The 14,357-nt window shown below is 33.4% G+C and overlaps 2 pseudogenes; both read right to left on the reverse strand.

The window, feature by feature from the left end:
- Positions 1–588: 588 nt before the first annotated feature.
- Positions 589–1,681, reverse strand: LOC149214529 (cytochrome P450 71AU50 pseudogene; annotated as a pseudogene).
- Positions 1,682–1,708: 27 nt separating this feature from the next.
- LOC149214530 (cytochrome P450 750A1 pseudogene) lies at positions 1,709–2,266 on the reverse strand (annotated as a pseudogene).
- Between the last annotated feature and the right edge of the window lie 12,091 nt (positions 2,267–14,357).

The following is a 14,357-nucleotide window of genomic DNA, read 5'->3' on the forward strand; positions in this document are numbered from 1 at the left end:
AAAAAAATTCATAATTTTTTTCATTTTTATCTAAATTTAATAAATATATAACTCAACATATTTACAAATGATTCATTTATATATTAAAAATAGCACTTACATCAATACTCTACTATACCAATGTGCGTTCTCTATTAACCTATTTTTTAAACTTTGGTATATATAATAGGCCCTAACATATTCTATGACTTTCGATATACCTCCCAAGCCCTAAGTTAATATATATTGACATGAATTTCTCCCAAGCCCTAAGTTAATATATATTAACATGAATTTCAACAAAAGCTTGCCTCCAAAATTTCATTGAAATGTGCATTGTTTTCTCTGTAGCTCTGCACATAACACAAAAGAGAGAGTTACTGATGGCGGATTATCAGCGTAGAAAACCATGGGTTTATCATTAATGGGTCATCCGGTATCAGTGAATTATATAGAAAACAAAGCTATTAGCTTACAAAACTGTTCATTATATATACCTTAAAACAACATCATAGTCTGGATGAAAACTACCCTGCCCAATAAATCGTCTGATGGCGGATTATCAGCGAACTTCTAATACTTTATAGCTTTTCGTATACATCCAAAATTTTATTGAGAAGTCGGAACAGCCACGAGTTCATGTGCCCTGGGTACTGTCAGTCCAGTAAACTTTTCAGACATACCCAATTCCTCCCCAGTCATGTCATCGGGAAGCCTCCAGTGGAAGCAGTGCACTAGCTGCGCCACTGCAAGTTCGACAAGAAGCGTTCCCAGCAGCTCTCCCGGGCATCGTCTCCTTCCTGCTCCGAATGGCATCCACTCGAAGTTCTTAATTCTTTCATCCAGGCAATCACCATGCATGAATCTCTCCGATACGAACCGCTCCGGATCCTCCCATGACTTTGGGTTCCTTCCGATTGCCCAAATGTTCACGAAAACTTGGGTGTTTCGGGGGATTTCATAGCCCAGCACTTTGCAGGCGTCTATAGAATTGTGGTGAATGGCAAGCGGCCCTGGTGGGTGGAGTCTAAGAGTTTCTCTCACCACAGCTTGTAAATAAGGGAGGCGAGGGAGATCAGATTCACGCACCATGCGCTCCAATCCAACAACACGTTGCAGCTCGTCCTGAAGCTTGTTGAGCACTAGTGGGTTCCTCAACAATTCGGACATTGCCCACTCTATCCCTGCAGACGATGTGTCCGTGCCAGCGGCCAACATATCCTGTCACCATCATCATTATATCAATCGTAAATACAGCATCATATTATTGGCATAGGGTTTCAGATTTAAAATTATGGATGGTTAAGAGGTTTTCAGAAGCATTTACTATTTAAAAAAAATTGCAGTGTAGATTTAATAATCTTTTACATACATAGAGCACGGTCTTTATATTGTCTCGTGTAATTTGTAACTCCATATCTTTATCCGCAGACGCTGCAAGTAAGACATCTACCAGATCTCGCGGGACATTGGGATCATTCTGCGCAATGTGTTCTTCTATTAGTTTCTCTAGCAACTTGTCTTGAGTGCTGTGGATGCTTTTGAGGCGGCGGTTGAGGCCTTGCAAATCCATCCAGGCCAAGTATGGTATGAAATCTCCGATATTAAAATCACGCAGCAGCAGAATGGTTTCCTTGATCATTGCCTTCACTCCTCTATTGCCAATGAAGTCGTGGTCAGAATACTTTCCGCCGAAAGTCATTCTGCAAATTATATCGTTGGTAAGTGTTCACACAGTTTGGCCAATGTTTACTGGATGGTCTGAATTAATAAGAACAGAGCGAATCATAGCAGAGATTTCCTCTTCTCTTATAAAGCGAAAATAATCCAATCTTTTGGACCTTAGCATTTGTAAAACACAGACCTTACGCATTTGCCTCCGGTAAGGCCCATATGGAGCAGAGCCGATGTCCGAATAATTATACAACAAGTAATTACCTGCAATTGATGGAGGTCTGCTGGCAAAAAGCAGATCATGAGTCTTCATAAACTCCCTTGCCATCTCAGGAGAAGAGATGACTAAGAAAAGTGTGGAGCCGAAGTAGAGCGACATGAGGGGCCCGAATTTCAGAGACAGTGCTGCCAGTGCTCGGTGCGGAAGGCCTCCCAGTATATAAAGCATATTTCCTATGACGGGCAGCGGGAAAGGCCCAGGTGGCAGCTTCCTGTTTCTTACCCTGACGAAGAAACTCCATGCCACCACCAAAGCAACCAGCGCCGTTGTGAGTCTTAGACAAAATTCAACGTATTCAGCAAGTGGGCACGTATATCCCAACCCAGCCACCATTGTTACTTACCCAGAATACAGCTCCGCCCTCTGGTCTGGTCTCGCAGAGCACAAATACATATAAGCGGCGTCGAAGTTAATGGTAGTTACTTTGAACAGAATTATTTTTCCTACAAGTGCAGGCCAAATGAACCTTGATTCCGTAGCATGTCGATGACTTACAGGGCAACTTATGCCGCCGCCCTCTTCTCACATGACAAAGTCGATTGGAAATATATAAAGATAATTGCGATTTCTCCATTGGAAATATATAAATATAATTGTTATTACTCGATTGTAATGACATTTAACTTTATTAATGACCAATTCAAAAAACGCATAAATATAATTGTTATTACTCGATTATAATGATATTTAACTTTATTAATGATATTTAACTTTATTAATGACCAATTCAAAAAATCAATGGTGAGACTTTAATTATTTTATTTATTAACAACAGTGAAATATTAGAATTTAGTGGTTAAATTTGTAGTGTGTGAAATATTAGAATTTAGTGGTTAAATTTGTAGTGTGGATGGTAATGGTTTTCTAGTAAAAAAAAATCATCACTATTAAAAATTATGTTATTTTAGAATTTAGTGGTTAAATTTGTAGTGTGTGAAATATTAGAATTTAGTGGTTAAATTTGTAGTGTGGATGGTAATGGTTTTCTAGTAAAAAAAAATCATCACTATTAAAAATTATGTTATTTTAGTAATGTGTAATGTTATTTTATTAAAAAAATCAATAATCTTTTACTTCAATAAAATACTTCAATATCTTAAATTATTAAGACTATCTCATTATTTAATATCTTAAACTATTAAGACTATCTCATTATTTGAAAACCTCTCAACCGATCAATATAAGCAATTTTAAATCATATTCTAAAACTCATCCCAGGAAAAATATATTTGAAAACCCAATTAATGAAATTATTTTTTCTCCTAAATTATGGTGAAGTTGAATTAATATTAATAAAAAATAAATTGAAATGGTCATTATCGTAATTATTTCGTTTTTAATTTGAAAACAACGAGAAATTGTCTCCACGTGGTGGTTCAAAGAGCAAATAAAGAGGGTATATATTAGATTATTCCATATTTCTTAATTATATCATGTAGGATTATAATTAACTTGTAACCTTTTTATAATTGGAAAAATACATTAATGAATGATATTGTAATGTTTATGAAACTAAAAATAGTTTATGGAAGTGTTAATATCTTTAATTTTTGGTTTTTTTGCAATTTAGTCTTTAGTCAAATTAATAATGAGCTAGTTTAATTTTTTAATAAGAAATAGATGTTAACATATTGGTCTTAATGTTATTGGTGTCTCTTAAAGCATCATAATCCAAAATATAATGTTTCTATCCAAAATATAATGTTTTTTTGATTCCATTGTTCCACAAGTGCAAAAAGTACACAACTGTTCTTCTCAAAGCTTTTTTAGGTATTTTCCATCATCTCCTTTCACATCAAAGTTGATTTGAGTTAGTTCTTAATTGAGCAATAAGAATCTGTTCTTTCTAGATAATGGGATCTCTAATGTTTTTTTTTGTAGTGGGGTTCAATTCCTCACCATAATACTTATTCTTTCTACCCAACTCATTTCCCATATACGCTTACAAAACTTCTTCATCTCAAAATCCTTTACCTCCTTGCTATTTGCCGGATAGATATTGAGTTAATATTCATATTTTTCATCCATTTGTTGTTTTGTCTCATCCATGATTTTTTCTTTCACTCATTCCTTCGTTGAAGATAGCTTTAGGCCATCTACATATAGCAATTGTTGAAACTTTTTTATTTTGAATTTTCTCATGATCAAGCATTTTGGGATCTTCACAATTTGTTTCCATTTTGAGATTGGGGTACTGCTAAACCATAATTCACACCTATATAACATCATTGGAAAAAATGAGTCCAAAAATCACTTTGACCATTTTCTGATCCCATAACAATGCCTCTCTGTATCTATTTTGGAAAGCATATAATGTTTTCCACCCTCCTTAAATCCTCTTCTTTTTGTAGTGCTCCCAATTAAACTTGTTGAAATCAATCCCGAGGTACTTGTACTCCTTTACTTATTCAAGAATGTTACCCTGAAAGAAGAATGTATGTTGGCGTTGCTTTCTTTTATTAGACAAATCTTCCTTTTATTAGAGAAAATCACTATTTTGGTCTTATTCTCCTTTACTTCTTCAAGAATGCTACCCTCAAAGAAGAATGTGTGTTGGCGTTGCTTTCTTTTATTAGACAAATTTTCATTTTATTAGAAAAAATCACTCTTTTGGTCTTATTGGTATTCAATAAAGTTGAATCCTTACAGTGTAAACAATGAAAATAAAATTGTAGAGCTTGGTATGGGAAATGTGTAAGTATGTCCATGCTCAATTTGGAGTAGAGACTCATTGTACAGTCTGGTATAGGAAATGTGTAAGTATGTTCATGCTCAATTTGTAGTTGATACGTGCCCCTCTTAAAATAAAAATAAAATATTTTTAAATACAAAATCAATATCCACTATAATAAAAAAAAAAAAAAACAAAAATGAATATGTTAATTCTCCATATGATGTAATATAATTTCATGTAAAGTAATTAAAAACAAAAAAAATTGTTAAAGATAATAATTTAATATTGTATATAATAAAAATATTCAAGGTAAGTTATCAATAAAATATTTTAATACCAACTAATATTGATATATACTTAAAAGTATATTAATAACAAAAAAATCAACCATGTAAAATATTTTAATATTTTAATGTCAACTATGTATATATAATATATTGTTTTTAAATTATATATATATATATATATTGAAAAAAAAGGTTTATATTTAAAACCTTTAAAGTAGTGTTGGTGTTTTACAGTTTGGTCCTTTTTAAGTATATATATATATATATATATATATATATATATATATATATATATATAGCATTCAAAAGTACTGCTTAAGCAATGAAAAATTACGCATTGTATTTTGCACTCTCAAAGAAGTTTGCACGTGAAGAAATTTGCTCCCTCTCATCTCATATTAGATTCATGCTTAAGATGGATCTATACTAGTTATTTTGCATGTAATTGAATAAGTTTTAAGACTTTTAGCTGATTTTATTATTACTATTTTGAGTTATATATATTTTGAGTTATATATATATATATATATATATATATATAGCCATGAAGATTCTTAATTTATAAATAAGCTTTGTTACAATTTTATGGCCAAGATTATAGCTTATCAATATTACATGCCCAAAAGAACTATAACTCATTTCATATAATATTTGTTTAAATATTTTTTTTAATTAATCATTTTAATTAAATAAGGAAAAGAATATAACCAGTTTGGAAATTAATCTCAATCTTTGATTTATGAATAAAACTAAAAATATTTTATAATGTTATGTGGAAATTAATTTTTTACCATCAATATAATAATTATTGATAATTAAATTCAAATTATGAAATCTCTATTCCAAAATAAACACATCTACCAACAAATAACACATAAATTCTTAAAATTTATAAAATTTTAAATAACATGAATTCTCGCTATTTAAAAAACTTTCATTTTGCCGTGAAAGAGGTTATGTTTTATGTTGGATGGTAAACGAGGTGTTAAATATAATGTATCACTTTAGTGCATTGATATAGGAGCATATATGGTTTTGAAGGGATTTCAATCTTGAATAATATAGTTATTTACAATAATGAGTAGTTACTTATTTTAGAATGCTATTTATTTTATATATGGAGATGTAATATACAATTGATTCATGCTATTTATTTTATATATGGAGATGTGATATACAATTGATTCTTTCTAAGGAAGAAGAAATATGTAGGAGAGTTGAATTACAAGACAATTGAGAAAACATTAAGTTAACAACGTGTTGGATAATTTATTGTCAAACTTCAAAATGAGAATGAAAGGCTCTTTTTGAAGTAAGTATGAAGTAGTTTGGATAGAAAAAGTTAAAAATTTTAAAGAAGTAAGAATGTATAAAGTAGGTTGGATGGAAAGGGTTAATAATTTTTAGAAATGATTTTTTTGATATATTATTTTTTTTAATTTTTATTTTTATAAGAGGATTATTACTTAGACATGGCATAAGTTAGTGGATTCATCTTAGACCTTAGAGGAGTGAATGAAAATTCCTTTGTATTGGATCATTCATGCATCAAAATGTCATAAAATCATTGTTTTTAGAGACTCAAAATAGTATAATAGGAGCCCTAATTAAAAACCAAAGTCATGTTAGTAAGGTAAAGAACAAAAAATACATCAAATTTCTAAAAGAGCTAGTCGAGTTTGAGGACATGAAGTTCTATCAATTCTTAGAGTAGGGAAATTAGTTTGAAATGAAAAGGAAAAGCATACACCAATGTTTGTTTTGAGATAAACATCAAAAATCCCTAATTTGGGTCTCATAGCTTTCATCACTCAAACGGTTGGGTATTTTAATAAAGTTTTTAAAGACTTTCTCTCTCCCATTATCTCTCTCCCTCTCTCAAAACAATTCAAATATAATAATTAAGTAAAAAATTCATTCATTAATAACCATATAAATATAAATGATTCTCTATCTCTCTCTCCCATCATTATCTCTCTCTCTCTCTCAAAACAATTCAAATATAATAATTAAGTAAAAAACCCATTCACTAATAACCATATAAATATAAATGATATAAATCAAATACGATAGAATATAGAACAATAACTTTAATTATATGACATTAATTTAATTTTGCATATATAAAATAATTTAATCTAAGTATTTATTTAATAAAGTAAATATTTAAAATAACAAAATCAAATATTTAAAAAAGATAAACTAAAGAATGAAATGTAAGAAACTAATTTATATTAAAAATCAAAATAGGCAATGATATGAGAGGTCAAAAATTCATAAAAGATTCATGTTTAAAATATATAATGATATAAAAATAATCAGAATAGATTAATAACAAAATTAAATGAAGTTCTATCAATTCTTAGAGTAGGGAAACTAATTTGAAATGAAAAGGAAAAGCATACACCAATGTTTGTTTCGAGATAAACATCAAAAATCCCTAATTTGGGTCTCATAGCTTTCATCACTCAAACGGTTGGGTATTTTAATAAAGTTTTTTAAGAAAAATGTCTTGGGACCATGTTACCCCAATTTCATATCACTCATTAATGTCATGCTATTTAATTGGCATGCATGCCAATTTATTCACATTATAAATTGCATGAATCTTCACTTCTTCAAATTATGGAATTAGCGAATGGGACAAGCCACACATAGAGTCAATTATTGTGTAGGAAAATATATCCACCCTCCTCCATGATTACAATTAACATGGGTGGGATAATGTAGGGATCAAGTGATCTAACACAATAAATTAGAGTGGAGGGAGGATTTTTTAGTGTGATTTTTAGTTTGAGCTATCAATTTAGAATGGCCAACATATTAGAGCTCAAAATTTGTAGTGAAACTAAGTGGGAGGATTAGTGTAGAGGATTAATTGGTCCATAATTCAATTTGACATAAGATCATTGAGGATCCATTTGAGTGAAGATGAATATGTAATCATGGTGCATAAATACTTAGGATAATGTGCCATTTTTGAACTAATATAAATGAAGAGAACCAACAAAGTGAATGAAACTAGAATAAATGACCTGAATATGGATTTGGTTAGTCTCACTAATCATATTTGCACTTAATAAACCTTGAGGGTAAATGATCTTGCCATAATTTGAGAGGGTATCAAAGCAAGTCAAAAAGAAATTATGGAATTTTAGAATTAATGTGCTTCACTTAGAACCATGTTTGGCTCTCCATTTAACCTTTAAAAGTTAGATTCCACTAACATGCTCCCCTTAGTTGGATCTTAAGGTGTTAAAGAGGAATAACTACTCAAGCATAAGCCACTTTCTCTTCCAAGTTCAGGATATGGAAACAATTCAAGAAATCAACAATGATATGAAGATCTAGATTTTCAGGCAAACATGTTTTATTTTGTAGTTCAAAATTAAGGTTTTAGTACATTTATTTGTTTAAAGTTACCCTTCTAGAAGGATTGATTGCACAAATTTTGGAAGAAGAATTGAAGCGAATAGAAAATGTAAGACAATAGAAAATTTGACATTTACAATCATAGAAATGAAAGAACTAGAAATGTACTCCTTTGTCGAATAATTTGATTGTGGTATTTTGATATAATAAACTACTCATTTATGTTTAAAATAAAACAAAATAGAGGAGTATCCTTTAAAAAATTAAAATTATAATAGCAAGTAATAAAGTAAGTAAAATAACTAGATAAAATGATAGAGTAGAATAGGGGTAAAATTGAAGAGTGTTAGAGAAGAGAGTGTTTTGAAAAGTAATGGTGGGGGAAAGAGTGTTATTGGGAACTAGAGGCTCTACTATTTTTGTAAGAGTAGGCTAAGAGGTATAAAATACTACAACAACAATAATATTAAAAAAAATTGATTCTCTTAGGGAATTGTATTTCTTGTCCAAAACTTTCTATATCTTTTTCTTCATGCTAATTTCTTTTTTAGGAACTCTTTTAATGATGTGGAATAATATAATATGTATTTTTGAACTTAGCAATTGATAGCTGATGAAAAGAACATATCCCTGGGAAAAAAAATATGATCATTCACACCTTCATAGTAATTCATAAAAGGACCACATTCATTGGAAATATTATATCCCACCTTATGTGTTTTCACCATTTATGTTAGGTTTATGGGAAGTCATAGAAGAAAACAATGCATAGGAAATCATACATGGATTGGTTCTTGTAATTTTATTTCTATTAAGTGTTAGTTAATACATGTTATTTCATTTTATATTTATGACTTCCTTAGGCATTTTAAGGACAATAAAATGATGATTATTTCAGCACTTTAGGCTCGATCTCTGAGGTAAGTATTTTTTTTTTTGTGGTAATGAACAGGTGATCAAATTTATTCTCAAAAATGAAAGTGACCATAACTTCCTAAAACCAATTCCAAATCTAAGATCTCGCTGATATGACCACGGTGAAGAGTTAGAAACTAAGTCAGAAGGCGCTTGTGGTAAAGGGGCTAGCCCCAGGTCCTTTGGACCTTATATGATCATGCGGCAAAGGTATTGGGAGCTTCGATCAGTAGGGAAAGTGTTAAGGCCCCAACCATGGACCCATGACCCCATGTAACCATTTCCCCGGAGTTTATGGGCTACGTTGGTGGGGGCAGGTGTTAAGGCCCAACCCACGACTTTATGTGCCTAGGCGACCACGATTTTCACTCCTAAGGCATTAGAGGGCGAATTAAAGGTCCAAAAAATCACACTTATGAGGGAAAATTTGTCACTCGGTTAGTCATTTTAGGGCTGAATTGTAGGATCGTTAGCCAAAAGGGCGAAATGTAGGATGGTTAACAGTCAAGTTTATGGATGAGCTTGTAGCTCATAACGTTTTGAGTTTTTCACCAATTTGAGCTTAGAAAGAGGATAGTTGGGGGTTTTAGATGCTCTAAAATATTGTTGACCTCTGTTTTCTATTTTGAGCACATCTAGATGGCTTTTTCTCAGGTTAGAAGCTAAGAGTTTTATAGGTCAAGCAGAGTTTGGTAGCATATCTTGAGGGTGTTGAGCATGAAGAAGATCTTGTAGGGGTTTATTCACATTCATAATTCATTTGTAGTAGCTGATACTTGCAGGGTTCTGTTATCACTCAGAAGTTTTCCCTAGAAGTTATCAAAAGAAGGAATAATCTGAGGTAACCATAAACCAATCTTAAGACTTAGGTTCTAGCCAACCTAAGTCCAGAGAGGGCTCTCTCTTTATAATTTAAATTTGTTTGGGTGAGGATTTCAGGCTAGTTCTTAGTGTTCATAAGGTTTTGATTTTGGTTGGGTGGTGGAAATCTAGGAACAGATGGATAGAGCTAGCTTCTTCAAACCATTGGGCTATGGAATCAAGAAAATGATAGCATAACTAGATTAGGTCATTAAAGGGAATGTTCACATGGTAGGCTAGCAAAGTAAAAGGCAAATCTTCAAGGGCTGATGCATGTGATGATTCTAACCAGGGTGAAGGGCACTTAAGAATCCTTGGACCAGGATTAGAATGAGGAACAGAGGGTGATCATCAACAAAGGGCAATTAAGAATCCTTTGCTACATAGACCAAACGGAAAACTACGGAAGCTATTTCCTAGCTAAGATAGTTTAGCAAAAAACATTAAGAATGTAAAAAATGAAGACATAGTGCATTTAAGACAGTTTTGAAATGTCATTCCTAGTTTAACATTTAGATTTCATAGAACACATATGATTATTAAGAAACATAAGGAAAAACAATAATACACATGAGAGAATAATTATTTGATTTTCGGTTTACACAAGAATATTGAAAAACATCTGAGCTTTATTCCATGATCCAGCAAGCCAATCCAATTTTTGATACAATAAGACTTTGATTTGAGAGAAAAGTCTACATAAATGTCTTTGAACCCACCCAAAATACTTCAAAATATGAAGTATTTATACAAAAATATTTACAAAATATCTCATAACAGTTTGAGATTTAATTTAGTAAATAAAAATATCTTCAAGCGTGAAGATAGAGACATATGGAAAATTGCATCATGTTGTCCCTTTTATTGTGGCAGTGTTGGCTATTGCAGTTGAGTTTGAGCGCATTAAGTTGACTGATATTTGTACGTTGGAATCATATTTGTCTTTAATCTTTCATTGATACTCTTTGACCTGCCACTCTTTGACCCTGCTGATCTGTCTTTTACCTAATTCATCTGGTTGCCTTCAGATTTATTGTGGTAACTTATAGTAAATTTGTCATTTTTTCCCACCATTCATCCTTAGGTAACTTTGCTTATCATTCTTATGTATATTTCAATTGCTTCTATGTACTTAGAAAAATTCGGCTTGGTGACAAACAAATGTTTCACCTCATGCTCTAAAAAGAACAAGTTTTCAAAAGTGTCATATAGTACTTTCCCTGTAGGCAAGGCTTTGATACCTGAAGTACTAGCCTGTTCCTTAGCCAACTTCCTTAATCTGTCTGTGTATTCCAATTGGGTCATAAGCTTATCATGAATGACCATAGGACTGGGAAGGCCTTTGTCCCTCAAAATTTGAAATTTGGCCATAAACTTGTCAATGGCCACCTGCATGTTATGGCATTTTTCTTCTAAGTTAACCATGAGGTTTCTTTTGGAAATAACCTTTTTGACTTCTATGATGGATTCAGTCCTATCCTCTATACCAAGCTCATTTAGCTCATGTCTGTTCTTGCTGTTTAGGAAGTGGATGAGTCGATTGGCATCCTCAGGCATATCACCCAATTCTTCCTTTACCTTTTGGATAGCTCCAGTAGCTACCATTACTAGTTTTGTTTGCTCAAATATAAATTAACTTGATGTCCAAATATCATTGACAGAGTCAATGATATTGGCCCAGAGCATTTCCTTAGTTTTTCCTAGAGGCTTTTGCAATGTCAAATATTTCTCTAGGACCTTAATTTTCTCACCCATCCTTAGGGCTTTCTATGTTTCTTCTCTTTGTTGAATTTGGGCAAGCTTACAGTCAGTTTCTAAGCTTGCCACTTTCTCCTTTATCCTTTTGAGCTCTGTTGCCTGGATGGGCATTTCCTCCATGGCTTTTACTAACTCTACTGTTTTCTCTAAAGATGTACCTGTTGCTGTAGACTCAGTTGTGACTAGCAGTGCTATGGCAGGTGGAGCTGTTGGTGCCAAAGATGCTGCCAATGTAGAAGGAACTGTAATTGTTACTGTGGGAATGACAATTGTGGAATTTGTTACCAGGTCACTTTGCTTGGACTGAATTAAGATGTCCAACTCTTTCTTTGTCTCTTTCAGTTGGTCACTTAGCTTTATGACCAAGTCCATGAGCTCTTCATGTCATTTTTGTGCCTCCAGGACTTCTGCTATTTGTGGGTGATGTAATGGTGGAATCTTGAGTTGCTTCTTCAAAGCAGTTATGTCATCATTATTCTTTTTATCAATTGTTCAGTGGCCTTTACATCTTTGGGATCGTGTGCCAACTCAATGACTAAGTCCTATAAGGACTTGATTTTTGTATCTTTGGCTTGTGAAGAGGTCTTCTTCAATTGGAACTAAGCTGATATGTTATTCAAGGAGTTTTGCAATTGGTGGGCTGCGATGGATTTCCCTGTCAAGGTGGAGTAAATCATCTCCCCTATCTACTTGTGTAGCTCAATCTGGTCAATAGGATGAATGTCCTTTGCCAGTACTTCGAAGTCTATCTTTTTGAAGTCTGTTGTTGTTCTTGGTTGCTGAGTAGTGGGCTTCATGAATGTCATTTGCATCTTCCCCTCTTTTACATCATAGGTTGACATAAGCCTTGTCTGATTGGTAGGGGCCATCTTTAAGTACTGTGCATAAGTTTGGGCTTTTAGCCTCTCATTTCTGGCTTTTATGTCCTTGTACCTTTCTCTGATGTCTTGGTCTCTGTCAGCTAGCATCCTGAATGAGGACACTTCAACACTATACTCCCTTTACAACATCTAAGTGTGTGATGTGGAAGGTTCTAGTGTGCCCCTAGAGGGAGTGGCATGCCTACTTCCTTCTCTTACTGTGCTGGTAGCCCCAACTGTTTCTTCTGTAAATTCTTGTTTAGATATAGGATTTATCCTTTGCCTTTTAACCAGGCTGGTCTCTGCAAAGGCCTGTGTGGTTGCTCTGCCTGAAGTTGTGGCCTCTTCCCTATTTTTTTTTAGGTTTTTCTCCTTATTTAGAGGAGTTTGCAAGACTGGGGGAGTACTCATGATGGGCTCTTCTATACCTGTTTGAGTTAGCTCCTCTGATAGCTTTGGTTGTTCTAACTCTTCTTGTGCCTGGGATTCTTCTTCTACATGTGATTTTATTTGTGCTTGTGATTCTCCTTGTGCCTGTGATTCTTCTTGGAATTGAGATTCTCCTGGCACTTGTAGGAAAGAACCCTGATCAAGCAATTTCTCTAGATCAATTAGAGTATTTTCAATAGAAACTTTAGTTCTATCCCTTTCCACTAAAGTATTCTCCACCCATTCCAATTGATTTGCATATTTTTCTATTTCAGGGATTCGGTGGTGAATGTAGAGAGCCATCTTGTTTTTCTGTCTTCTGTTGCAAATGAATTCCAAGGGATCATATCTCCACATGAAGCTCTATTTTAGGTTAAGTCTGTGAAGGATTTTCTCTGCTTCCTTTCCAGCTTTTCGACTATTACACACAAAGGGGCCTAGTTGATCTTTGATACTGAGTTAGGCCTTCTTTTTGGCTTTGAAAAAATGCACCTCATCTCAATTGATTATATGCCTGTAGTACTCTAGAGAAAATAACCTCATTGGGAGGTATCTAGGTAGTTTATATGGGGCCAAATCACAACCATAAATCCTAATTTCAGTGTGATTTTGGTACAAGTACCAATCTCCCACTTTGTGTTGTTTTGAAAGCTGCAGGATCCTCTTGATATCTGAACTAATTCTTGGAGGAGGGCTTCCTAGTAGCATTGTCACTATAGGATGTACAAATAGGTCTATGAAGTCTATATATGGATATGGAGAGTCATGCTTATGGATCAAAGGAGTCCAAAAAATCACTGACCTAGGGTGACCTTTTGTATCAAGCTTTTGGAGAGTAAAGGGGAACTTGTCAGCTTGGTAGTATAAGAAAAGGTGGTACAAGACTGAGGAATATTTAAATACTCTCTCATTACTCATCCTTAGAAATTGGTCATGCATCCTATCAACTATAAACTTGGCATAATCATAAACGGCAGCAGGAGGCTATCCTGGAGTATAGATGGACATGAAAGCCAGGATGATTTCATCTATATACTCACTAGTGGTGTAACCTAAGACACTAGAAATCATTGCTACAATGTCCTGACCAAATGGGGAAAATATGGTGGCCACATATGGAGGAGGATCTTTTGGGATATGCTTTTCCTCCCTGATGAAGGTTTGGAACATCTCAACAAGTTTTGCAGTGTTAAGCTTGGGGAAATGGTCTAATAGATCTCTAATTGAAATAGGGGTTAGATTTTGCGCTGGTTGAAGCTGCAACATTT

The sequence above is a fragment of the Pinus tabuliformis genome, chromosome 1_1 (genome assembly GCF_031772625.1).
Source record: "Pinus tabuliformis cultivar Carrire ecotype Pingquan chromosome 1_1, CPIR1, whole genome shotgun sequence".
Lineage (NCBI taxonomy): Eukaryota > Viridiplantae > Streptophyta > Pinopsida > Pinales > Pinaceae > Pinus > Pinus tabuliformis.